Source organism: Pteropus alecto, unplaced genomic scaffold (assembly GCF_000325575.1).
Source record: "Pteropus alecto unplaced genomic scaffold, ASM32557v1 scaffold22, whole genome shotgun sequence".
Classification (NCBI taxonomy): Eukaryota; Metazoa; Chordata; class Mammalia; order Chiroptera; family Pteropodidae; genus Pteropus; species Pteropus alecto.
Genome location: NW_006434839.1, coordinates 22,269,163 through 22,279,910, shown reverse-complemented (window position 1 = coordinate 22,279,910; position 10,748 = coordinate 22,269,163).

Genomic DNA, 10,748 nt, shown 5'->3' with positions numbered 1-10,748 from the left:
TACAAAGGAGCTCCCATAAGACTGTCAGCTAATTTCTCAATAGAAACTTTGTAAGATGGAATGGATTGGCAGGAAATATTCAAAGTGATGAAAAGCAAGGATCTACCCCAAAATTACTCTACCCAGCAAAGCTATCATTCAGAATCGAAGGACAGATAAGCTTCCCCAACAAGGAAAAGCTAAAGGACTTCACCACTACCAAGTCAGTATTACAGGAAATATTGGAGAGATTATTTTAAGAAGAAGAAGAAAAAAGAAAAAAAAGAGATAAAAAATATAGATAATAATATGGTAATAACTACGTATCTAGCAATAATTATTTTAAATGTAAATAGATTAAATGTTCCAATAAAAAATAAGGTGGTTGAAAGAATAAGAAAACAAGACCTTTTCATATGCTGCCTACAAGAGACTCACTTTAGATTGAAAGACACATACACAGACTGAAAGTAAAGGATGGAAAAAAATGTTTCATGAAAATGGAAACAAATAAACAAAAAAGCTAGGGTAGCAATACTTATATCAGACAAAATAGACTTTAAAGCAAAGGCTATAACAAAAAACAAAAAAAGGACCCAGTAATCCCAATTTTGGTTATTCATCTCAAGAAACCCAAAATACTGCTTTGAAGGAACATGTGTATTTATCTATTCATTGCAGTATTACACACAATAGTCAAGAAATAAAGGCTCCTTGGATTTCCATTCATGGATAAAGAAGTGGTGGTACATATATACAATAAAACATTACTCAGTCATAAAAAATTGAAGTCTTGCCATCTACAACAACATGGATGGACCTAGAGGGTATTGTGCCGAGTGGAGTAAGTCAGACAGAAAAATAGAACTGCCGTATTATTTCACTTACATGTGTAAAGAACAAAATAAACAAGTAATACAGAAACATACATAGATACAGAGAACATTTTTATGGTTGCCAAATAGGTGGGGGCTTGGGAGAGGTGGCTGATAAAGTAGAAGAGACTAAAAGTACAAATTGGTAGTTACAAAATAGTTATGGAGATATAAACTATAGCATAAGGAATATAGTCAATAATATTGTAATAGCTATATACAGTGTCAAATGGGTACTAGATTTATCAGGGTGATCATTTTGTAAGTTATATAAATGTCTAATCACTATGTTGTATACTTGAAACTAATATAATATATGCCAACTGTTATTAAAAGTGAAAAAGAATTAAAAAAGAAATATGTAACTCCAATTAATATATAAATATTATAGATATAAAGATGTCATAAATGTGAAAGACAATTGTTTGAAGTGAACACAATGGTCCAACATATGTGGTTGAACATTGGTGGATGGTCCATATACTGATAATAAAGAAATATATGCTCTGTGCACAATTATTTGACCATGCCACACTTTTAGGCTTTTATGAAATGAGCAAATATGAAAGAGATAATCATACAATAAGCCATTAATTAATTTTGTATTACCTAGATGCCTCCTGCCCCATTCTCTTATTTTTTGCCATTTATTTATTATTGGCATTTCTTTCATAAAAGAAGGAAGAGAAGATAAAATTAAAATAACTTTTATTTTGCTCCTCAATATCTCTGTTAAGAATACATTATTTAATTAGTTCATTTGTCAAGGGTTTATTGAGCACATGCCAAGAACTAGCACATGCTTAGGTAACATTGATACAAAGATGCATGCTTCTTGACTGTAAGAAACTCATTGTCTATTTGAAATATAGATAAATTAGTCAATAATTGCAATTGGGTAAAATAAGCCATTCAAAATTGTTTTTATCTATATTTTTGCCTCTGTGGCTATAACTGCATGACCAAGAATATGACAGAACCTCCCAAATATTTAGGGAAATACCTATAGTTTCTAATTTAGATATAAAATGTATAAATTACTAGTATTAAAATGCTCTTTAAAGATATTACAATTCAAAAAAGTAAGAAAGCTGAATTTGATTATGGGGTTTTGTTTAAGTCCCTTTAGCTGATAGTTTCCTCAGTGTTGCTAGGACTAAAAATTGCTGGAATAGCTTCCACTATAGAAAATACCGATTTCTCATCAGGCTCATCAGAGAAGGGCATGCTTTTGGCTTAGGTGGTCTTGACTGCTGAGGCCCACTCTAAAGTAACTGATAGCTGTGATTGTCTGCTGCGCATACTTCCTTAAGCTAGGAAGGAAGTCCTTCCTTGTGGGAAATTTGAGTGGTGCATCTCCATGGTACTGTGCTCACTATGACTCAGTTTAATCTACTTGTTTCTCTTCATCTCCCAAACCTTGGCAAGCTCTGAGTCTTTGGACCTCTTCTCCTTCCTTCTATAATAATGACCTTTGTATTCTCATCCTGTCTTGTGTTTTTGAATACCATCTGTACGCTGGCTAATTCTAAATTTATCTCTAGTCTGGACATCTTTTCTGAAGTTCAGAGTCATAAATATCCAATTGCTCCCAGTCATTTCCACTTGGATGCCTAATAGGCATCACGGATTTTGTCCAGGATTGAACTCCTGATTCTTTCTGTGACTCCCATCCTAAACCTGTTTGTCCCATAGTCTTCTCACTCTCAATAAATTAACGAATTTCTCTGCTGAGTTCCCCAGGTTCAAATTTTTGACTTTTCCCTATTTTTCATACCCTACATGCAATCTATTAGCAAAACCTATTGGCTTCACCTTTAAAGATATCCAGAATCTGATAGTCTTTTGCCACCCTATCTGCTTCCACTCTGGTTCACTGCATTATCATTTCCTGTATGTAATTATGGCAATGCCTTTTTAACTATCTGGTCTTTTTCATCTACCTTTACCCTCCAACTATCTATTCTCAATGTAGTAGGCAGTGATATTGTCAAAACCTAAGTCAGATCATGTCACTCCTCCGATGGCTTCCCATTTCATTCAGAGAAGCAAAAGTCATCACAGTAGTGTACTCGGCCCTGTGTGAACAGTACACCTTCATCTTACTTCTCTGTGTTCATCCCCATTCTCACCCTTTCTTCCTCCTTCAGCCGCACTGGGCGAAACACTTTCCTGCTTAAGGACATATGTGCTCAATGTTTCTTTTGTCTGAAAAGTTTTTCCTCAGATATCTATGTGGATCTCTCATCATTTTCTTTCATGTCTTTGCTCAGATGTCACCTTCTTGGAGAGATATCTTCCTCTCCCAAACACTGCCCTGTCTACTTTATCTTCCATATTTTTTATCAACATCTAACATAGTTTATTTTTTCTTATTTATGTATTAATTTATTCCGTATCTCACTAAAATAAGATCAATAGGCATGAATACAGAGAATTTGTTTGTTTTGTTCACTGCTATCTCCCCATTTTCTAAGATAATAGTATGTAGTAGGAGCTCAGAAACTATTTTTGAATGACTGAATGAATGTAAAGATGCAAGAGATAGACTCTGTTTCTACCTCTAAGGAACTTATACTTGGAGCATTGGTATCCAACAAACAAATGATTGTAGTGAAAAGTACATTATATCTGATGCACTGGATAGTACATTGCTATGCTATTCCATTTAGAGCAGAATATATTCTCAGTCATATTTTATGTGATTGACATGGTATTTTAAAAATTGAATTTGAATATTTTTAGATGGGGTATTCCATCTCCAGTTAACCCCAGGTTCTCTCACTTTTGAATATACTCCAAGGATTTACATATTAAACTTACCCTCCTGGTCTCTCTAGGTATGTGAGTCAGCAATCTCTGATGTAGAGTATTCCAAGGATTCAGAGGTTTCATAAAATGTTGTGAAAGGATGTATGCTAAGCCTGGGGTCTTGCAAGCCTTAGTGTGCATCAGAATAATTGATCTTGAATACTAATGCTATTTTGTGGTTTCAATAGACATTTGATATAGTGTCATAGCTTTCATAAAATTCGCAGTAATTAAAAAAAGAATGCAAGTCTGATTGTTGTATTTTTAGGAAGAAGAAACATGAATCAAAATGCTGAAACCATATACTATTCAGAAAATGTAAGCATTTATAAATAGACATATTAGAAATGGGCTTTTATTTCCTTCTCTGTTCATTTGTGGGGGTGAGGCGTGTGGAGGGGAGGTGGTTAGCATAATTTGTGATGCACCAAGAACCTACACTATAGTGCTCACCTTCATTAGACCCTGACCTGATCACATGTGCATATTGTTTGTGGGTAGGTAGGTGGCAGGGCCTCGAACTTAAGAGCGAAGACTCTGCAGCAAGTCTCCCAGGGTTTAAATTCAGTCCCTCCCACTGATGAGCAAACAGCAACCAAGGCTCAACTACAACAGGAGGGCACACACAACCTTACAAGAGACATACCTGGAACACCTGGCTCAGGTGACCAGGGAAGACTATGCCACTGGGATCCACAGCACATCTACTACATACACCACTCTACTAAGATCAGGAGACATAGCAGCCTGGACCAGGAGACCTAGAAGGAAACACGGGGAGGCAGCTTTAACAGGGAGACAAAGAAACATGTCCCAACTGAAAGAATAGAACAAAGCTCCAGAAAAAGAACTAAACAAAATGGAGAAAAGCAATCTACCAGATGCAAAGTTCGAAACACTTATTATAAAGATGCTCAATGAGCTTTGGGGAAGAATAGAGAAACTCAGTGAGAACTTTAACAAAGAAATAGAAAACATAAAAGTGGAGATAGAAAACATTAAAAAAAACAGTCAGAAATGAAGACTACAATGTCTGAAATGAAGAATATCTTTGGAGTAATCAACAGTAGACTAGATGAAACAGGATTGAATAAATGGCTTAGAAAAGCAGACCCCAACATTTTTGGTACCAGGGACCAGTTCTGTGGAAGACTACTTATCCATGACCAGAAGGTGTGGGGAAGAATGGTTTTGGAATGATTCAGGTGCATTACATTTAATGTGCACTTTATTTCTATTATTATTACATTGTAATATACAATGAAATAGTTATACAACTCTCCATAATGTAGAATCACTGGGAGCCTTGAGCTTGTTTTCCTGCAACTAGATGGTCCCAGATGAGAGTGATAGGACATAGTGACACCAAAAGTGTTTTGCTTATAACCAGTCTACCCCATAATGTCACTTTGGTTGCTGTCACTGAAGAGAAACTTGCTTTACAAAGATAGGATGCTGGAAATAGAAACAGGCTTATCAGTGCTTTTGTGGCAATCTCAGGATATTCTGCCTTGACTTTAATTCAAAAGTATGGAGATTTGAAGTAATCTCAAACATACTTTTAAAGCCACTGTCATTTGTGATCTCAAGTAGTTGATCCTCTTTTAGCACGGACAAAGTTGATTCACCTGCCTTATTCACAAATGGGTCATGGATCCACCTCTTCCAAGTTCAGAGACCTTTTCTGATTGGGATATCATGCTCGAACTCTTTTGAAAGCTGAGATAGGTGATCTTGCACCAGCTGGGAGAAAAAGGCCCTGGCTCAGTCTCTTTCAAAATCTCTGCTGTTTGAAACATGTCAAAAATCACAGAGTTCACTCGTTGCCTCCATAGTTCCAGTTTGCTTTTGAATGCAGCTGCTTTATCTGCTGACTTGAACACAGTTGTAGTTCTCTTCTGAAGTGACAGATTGAGTTGGTTAAGCAGGTTGAATATGTCACACAAGTAAGCAAGTTTTGTGAGCCATTCTGTGTCACTGAAATGTGCTGCCAGTGGTGCCTGTTTTTCTAAAAGAAATCTCTAGAGGGGCTCTCATAACTCACAGATGCTGGCCAGTGATTTCCCTTTAGAAAACCATCTCACTTCTGTGTATGAGACAGGATGTGTGTGCTCTGTGTCCATTTCCTCACAGAGCTACACAAGCAGATGTGAGTTAAGGGCATGTACTTTAATGTGGTTGATAATTTTAATTACATCCTGCAGAATATCGTTAACTTCAGGTGACATTTTCCGGCTAGCCACCATTTCTCTATGGATGACACAGTGTGTAGACTCACATTCAGAAGCGACCTCTTTGACCCGCATAGTGAAACCAGAAAGCCATCTAGTAATGACAGCTGCTCTGTCTATGCATATACCAACACATAATGACCAATTCAGTTTTCCTGGTATGTGATCATTCAAGAACTTGAATAGTACTGCAGCTGTGGTATTAGTTGTCAACAAAAGTGCACATAACACATCTCCATGCACATCCTCCTGAAAATTATATCGCACAAAAACAAGCATTCTTGCCTTGTTGTCAACATCAGTAGATTAGTCAACCTGGATTGTGTACCACGGTGACACATGAATCCTCTCTAACAGTTGTGCTTAAATATCCTCTGCTATTTCATCAGTTCGTCTAGTTATGGTGCTAGCTGAAAGAGGAACATGTGCCACCTTTTGAACTGCAATATCTAAAAGTTCATAACAAATGTCCTTAGCAGCAGTGAGGATCTACTCTTCAACAATAGTAAAGGGCTTCTCTGCTTTAGCCGTGTGGTTAGCCACTAAGAATGATGCTCTCAGTGCAGACACATTTGATGAAGTGGTGGCCTTCAATAACAGATTCTTTGTGTTCACATTTTTTCTTCTTCTGAAGAATTCTAAAGCCTTGTCTTTTAATGCAGGGTGCTTGGTCTCCATGTGGTGAAGGAGTTTTGAAGGTTTCATGGCTTGTTGGATAGCTAGTCGCCACGTATTATACAAAGCAGGCTTGGAGACTGTGAATCGCCTGTTACAATAAACCCGTAATTTAAGTAGGACTCTTAGTATTTTCTTTTCTTTTCTTTTTTTTATACTCACACTCACACATTTATTTTTTGTTATTTTATTTTTAATTTAAAAAATTTAATTAAGTTTATTGCGGTAACATTGGTTAACACAATTATATAATTTTCAGGTGTACCTTATAATTTGACATCTGTATATTCTATTGCATGTTTACCACCCAAAGTCCAGTTTCCTTCAGCTACCATATATTTGATCCCTGTACCCACTTCACTCTCCCTCAACGAAATCCAATAAGTTTCATCTGCACTTTAACAGTAAGGCATATATATATTTACACCGTGTGTTCACCTCCCATAGTTAGATTTCTTTCTGTCACCCTATATTTGACCCCCTTTACTCCGTTTACCTCTCCCTTCCTCTCCCATCCCACTAGTAACCACTATTCTATAGTCCTCTGGTAACCACTAGTCTATAGTCCATGTCCATGAGTCTCTGTTTGTTTGTCCTGTTCATTTGTTGCTTTTAGGTTCATATTCCACAAATAAGTGATATCATGTGATTTTCAACTTTTTGTGTCTGGCTTATTTCGTTTCGTACGATTATCTCAAGGTCCATCTATGTTGTCGCAAATGGCAGTATTTCATCTCTTCTTATGGCTGAGTAATATTCCATTGCATATATGTGCCATAGCTTCTTTAGCCAACCTTCTATAGTAGGACACTTCGGTTGCTTCCATGTCTGGCCACTGTGAATAATACTGCTATGAACATCAGTGTACAAATATCTTTATGAATAATGTTTTTCAGATATTGGGGATAAATACCCAGAGGAAGGATATGATAATTCTATTCTTAATTTTTTGAGGAACTGCCATATTGTTTTTCATCCCTATTGATATCGCTGCAGCAGTGTATGAGAGTTCCTTTCTTCCTCCATCCACTCCAACTCTTGTTATTACCAACATTTGTTATTACTTGTCCTGTTGATGATAGGTATTCTAATAACTGTGAAATGGTATCTCATTGTGGTTTTGATTTGCATTTCACTAGTAGCTATTGACGTTGAGCATCTTTTCATATATTTGTTGGCCATTTGTATGTCCACTAGAGAAGAACGTCTGTTCGGGTCCTCTTCCCATTTTTTATATTGGATCATTTTTATATTTTATATTGGATCATGTTTTTTTGTTGTTGTTATTGAGTCGTATGAGTTCCTTGTATATTTTAGATATTAGGCCCTTATCGGAGGTGTTGCTTGCAAATATATTTTCCCATTCGGATAGTTCTTTCTTTACCTTGTTGATGATTTCTTTTGTTGAACAGAAGCTTTGTAATTTGATATAGTCCCATTCATTTATTTTAGCTTTTACTTCCCTTGTTTCTGAGGTCAAATTCGTAAAATCCTCTTAGAGTCCAAGGACCTTGAGTTTAGTTCCTATGTTTTCTTCTATGCATTTTATTGTTTCAGGACTTAGATATTTAGGTCCTTAATCCATTTTGAGTTAATTTTAGTGTGTGATGATAGACAACAGTATAGTTTCATTCTTTTGCAGGTGGCTTTCCAGTTTTCCAGCACCATTTATTGAACAGGCTTTCCATTCTCCACTGTATGTTTTTGGCTTTTTTGTCAAAAATCATTTGGCCACATATGTATATAGGGGTTTACTTTTGGATTCTCGATTCTGTTCCACTGGTCTGTGTGTCTGTTTTGCTAGAAATACCATGCCATTTGCTGCCAATACCATGCCGTTTTGATTATCGTCGCTTTGTAGTATAATTTGAAGTCAGACAGAGTGATGCCTCCAGCCTCGTTCTTTTTTCTTAGGATGGCTTTGACAATTCGGGGTCTTTTGTGCTTCCATTCAAATCTGATGATCTTTTGTTCTATTTCTTTAAAAAAATGCTGATGGAGTGCCAATGAGGATTGCATAAAATCTGTATAATGCTTTAGGCAATATGGTAATTTTAACTATGTTGATTCTTCCAATCCAAGAACACAGAATATCTTTCCATTTCTTTGTATCTTCTTCCATGTCTTTTTATAGGTCTTATAGCTTTCATTATATAGGTCCTTCACATATTTCATTAGATTTATTCATAGGTATTATATTCTTTTTGTTGTAATTTCAAAAGGAATTATTTTTTCCATTTCTTTTTCCGACACCTCATTATTCAAGTATAGGAACACTATGGATTTTGATCATTGACTTTGTATCCAGAAACTTTACTATATTTGCTTATTGTTTCTAGTATTGTTCTTATAGAGTCTTTAGAGTTTTCTATACAGAGAATCATGCCATCCATAAATAGTGACAGTTTGACTTATTCATTTCCTATTGGGATGCCTTCTGTATTTTCCTCTTGCCTGATTGCACTCCCTAGGATCTCCACTGTTATATTAAATAACAGTGGTGATAGTGGACAACCTTGCCTTGTTCTTGAACTTAGAGGGAAGGTTTTTACCATTAAGTATAATGTTGGCTGAGAGTTTGTCACACATAGCCTTTTTCATGTTAAGGTAATTTCCTTCTATACCAATTTTGTTAAGTGTTTTGATCATAAATGGATGTTGTATCTTGTCGAAAGCTTTTTCTGCATCTACTGATACGGTCATATGAATTTTATTTTTTAATTTGGTTATGTGATGTATCACATTAATCGATTTGTGTATGTTGAACCATCCCTGAGCCTCTGGGATGAAGCCCACTTGATCGTGGTGTATAATCTTTTCATTATGTTGCTGTATTTTGTTCGCTAGTATCTTATTTAGGATTTTTGCATCTGTGTTCATGAGAGATATTGGTCTGTAGTTTTCTTTTCTTGTGTTATCTTTATCAGGTTTTGGTATCAGAGTAATATTGGCCTCCTAAAATGAGTTGGGAAGTATTTCCTCCTTCTTGATTTTTAAAAGAGTTTGAAGAGAATAGCTATTAAATTTTTTTGGAATGTTTGGCAGAATTCACTGGTGAAGCCATCTGGTACTGGAATTTTACTTCTGGGTAGGTTTTTGATGATTATTTCAATTTCCATACTGCACATCCTTCTATTTAGATTTTCTTCTTGATTCAGCTTAAGAGGATTGTATTTTTCTAAGTCCTGGTCCTTTTCTTCTAGGTTATTAAATTTGGTGTTATATACTTTTTCATAGTATTCTTGTAAGATTCTCTGTATTTCTGAGATATCAGTTGTAATTTCCCTTCTTTCATCTCTGATTTTGTTTATTTCAGTCCTTTCTCTTTTTTGTTTAGTGAGTCTATCCAGGGGTTTGTCAATATTATGAACCTTCTCAAAGAAACAGTATTTTTTTTGCATTTATTTTTTCTATCATTTTTGTTTGTTTGTTTTCAATCTCATTTATTTCTACTCTAATTTTGATTATTTCTTTCCTTCTGCTGACTTTAGGCCTTATTTGTTTCTCCTTTTCTAGTTTTTTAAGATGAAGTGTTAGGTTGTTTATTTGGGCTCATTCTTGTTTTTGGAGATGATATGAACTTTCCTCTTATGATGGCTTTTGCCGTGTCCCAAAATTTTGATATGTTGTATTATCATTATCATTTATTTTATGTGTCTCTTGATCTCTCTTTTTATTTCTTCTCTGATCTAGTTATTCTTCAGTAGCATGTTGTTTAATCTTCATGTGTTTGTGATTCTTCCTGATTTCTTTTTGCAGTTGATCTCTAGTTTCAAAGCATTATGATTCGAGAATATGTTTGGTATGATTTCAACCCTCTTATATTTGTTGAGGCTATCTCTGTGTTCCAGTATGTGGTCAATCCTTTACAATGTTCCATGTACACTAGAGAAGAATGCATAAGCAGCTGTTTTGGGATGGAAGGCTCTGTAAATATCTATTATATCTAGTTGGTCTAATGTGTCATTTAAAAATGTTATTTCCTTATAGATTTTCTGTTTGTATGATCTGTCCATATACAACAATGGGATATTTAGGTCCCCTACTAGGATAGTGTTTTGTTCTGTTTCTCTCTTTAGTTCTGTTAGTAATTGCTTTACATATTTTGGGACTTCCTGATTAGGAGCATAGATATTAATAAGTGTTATGTCTTCTTGGTGAATGATTCCCTGTATCA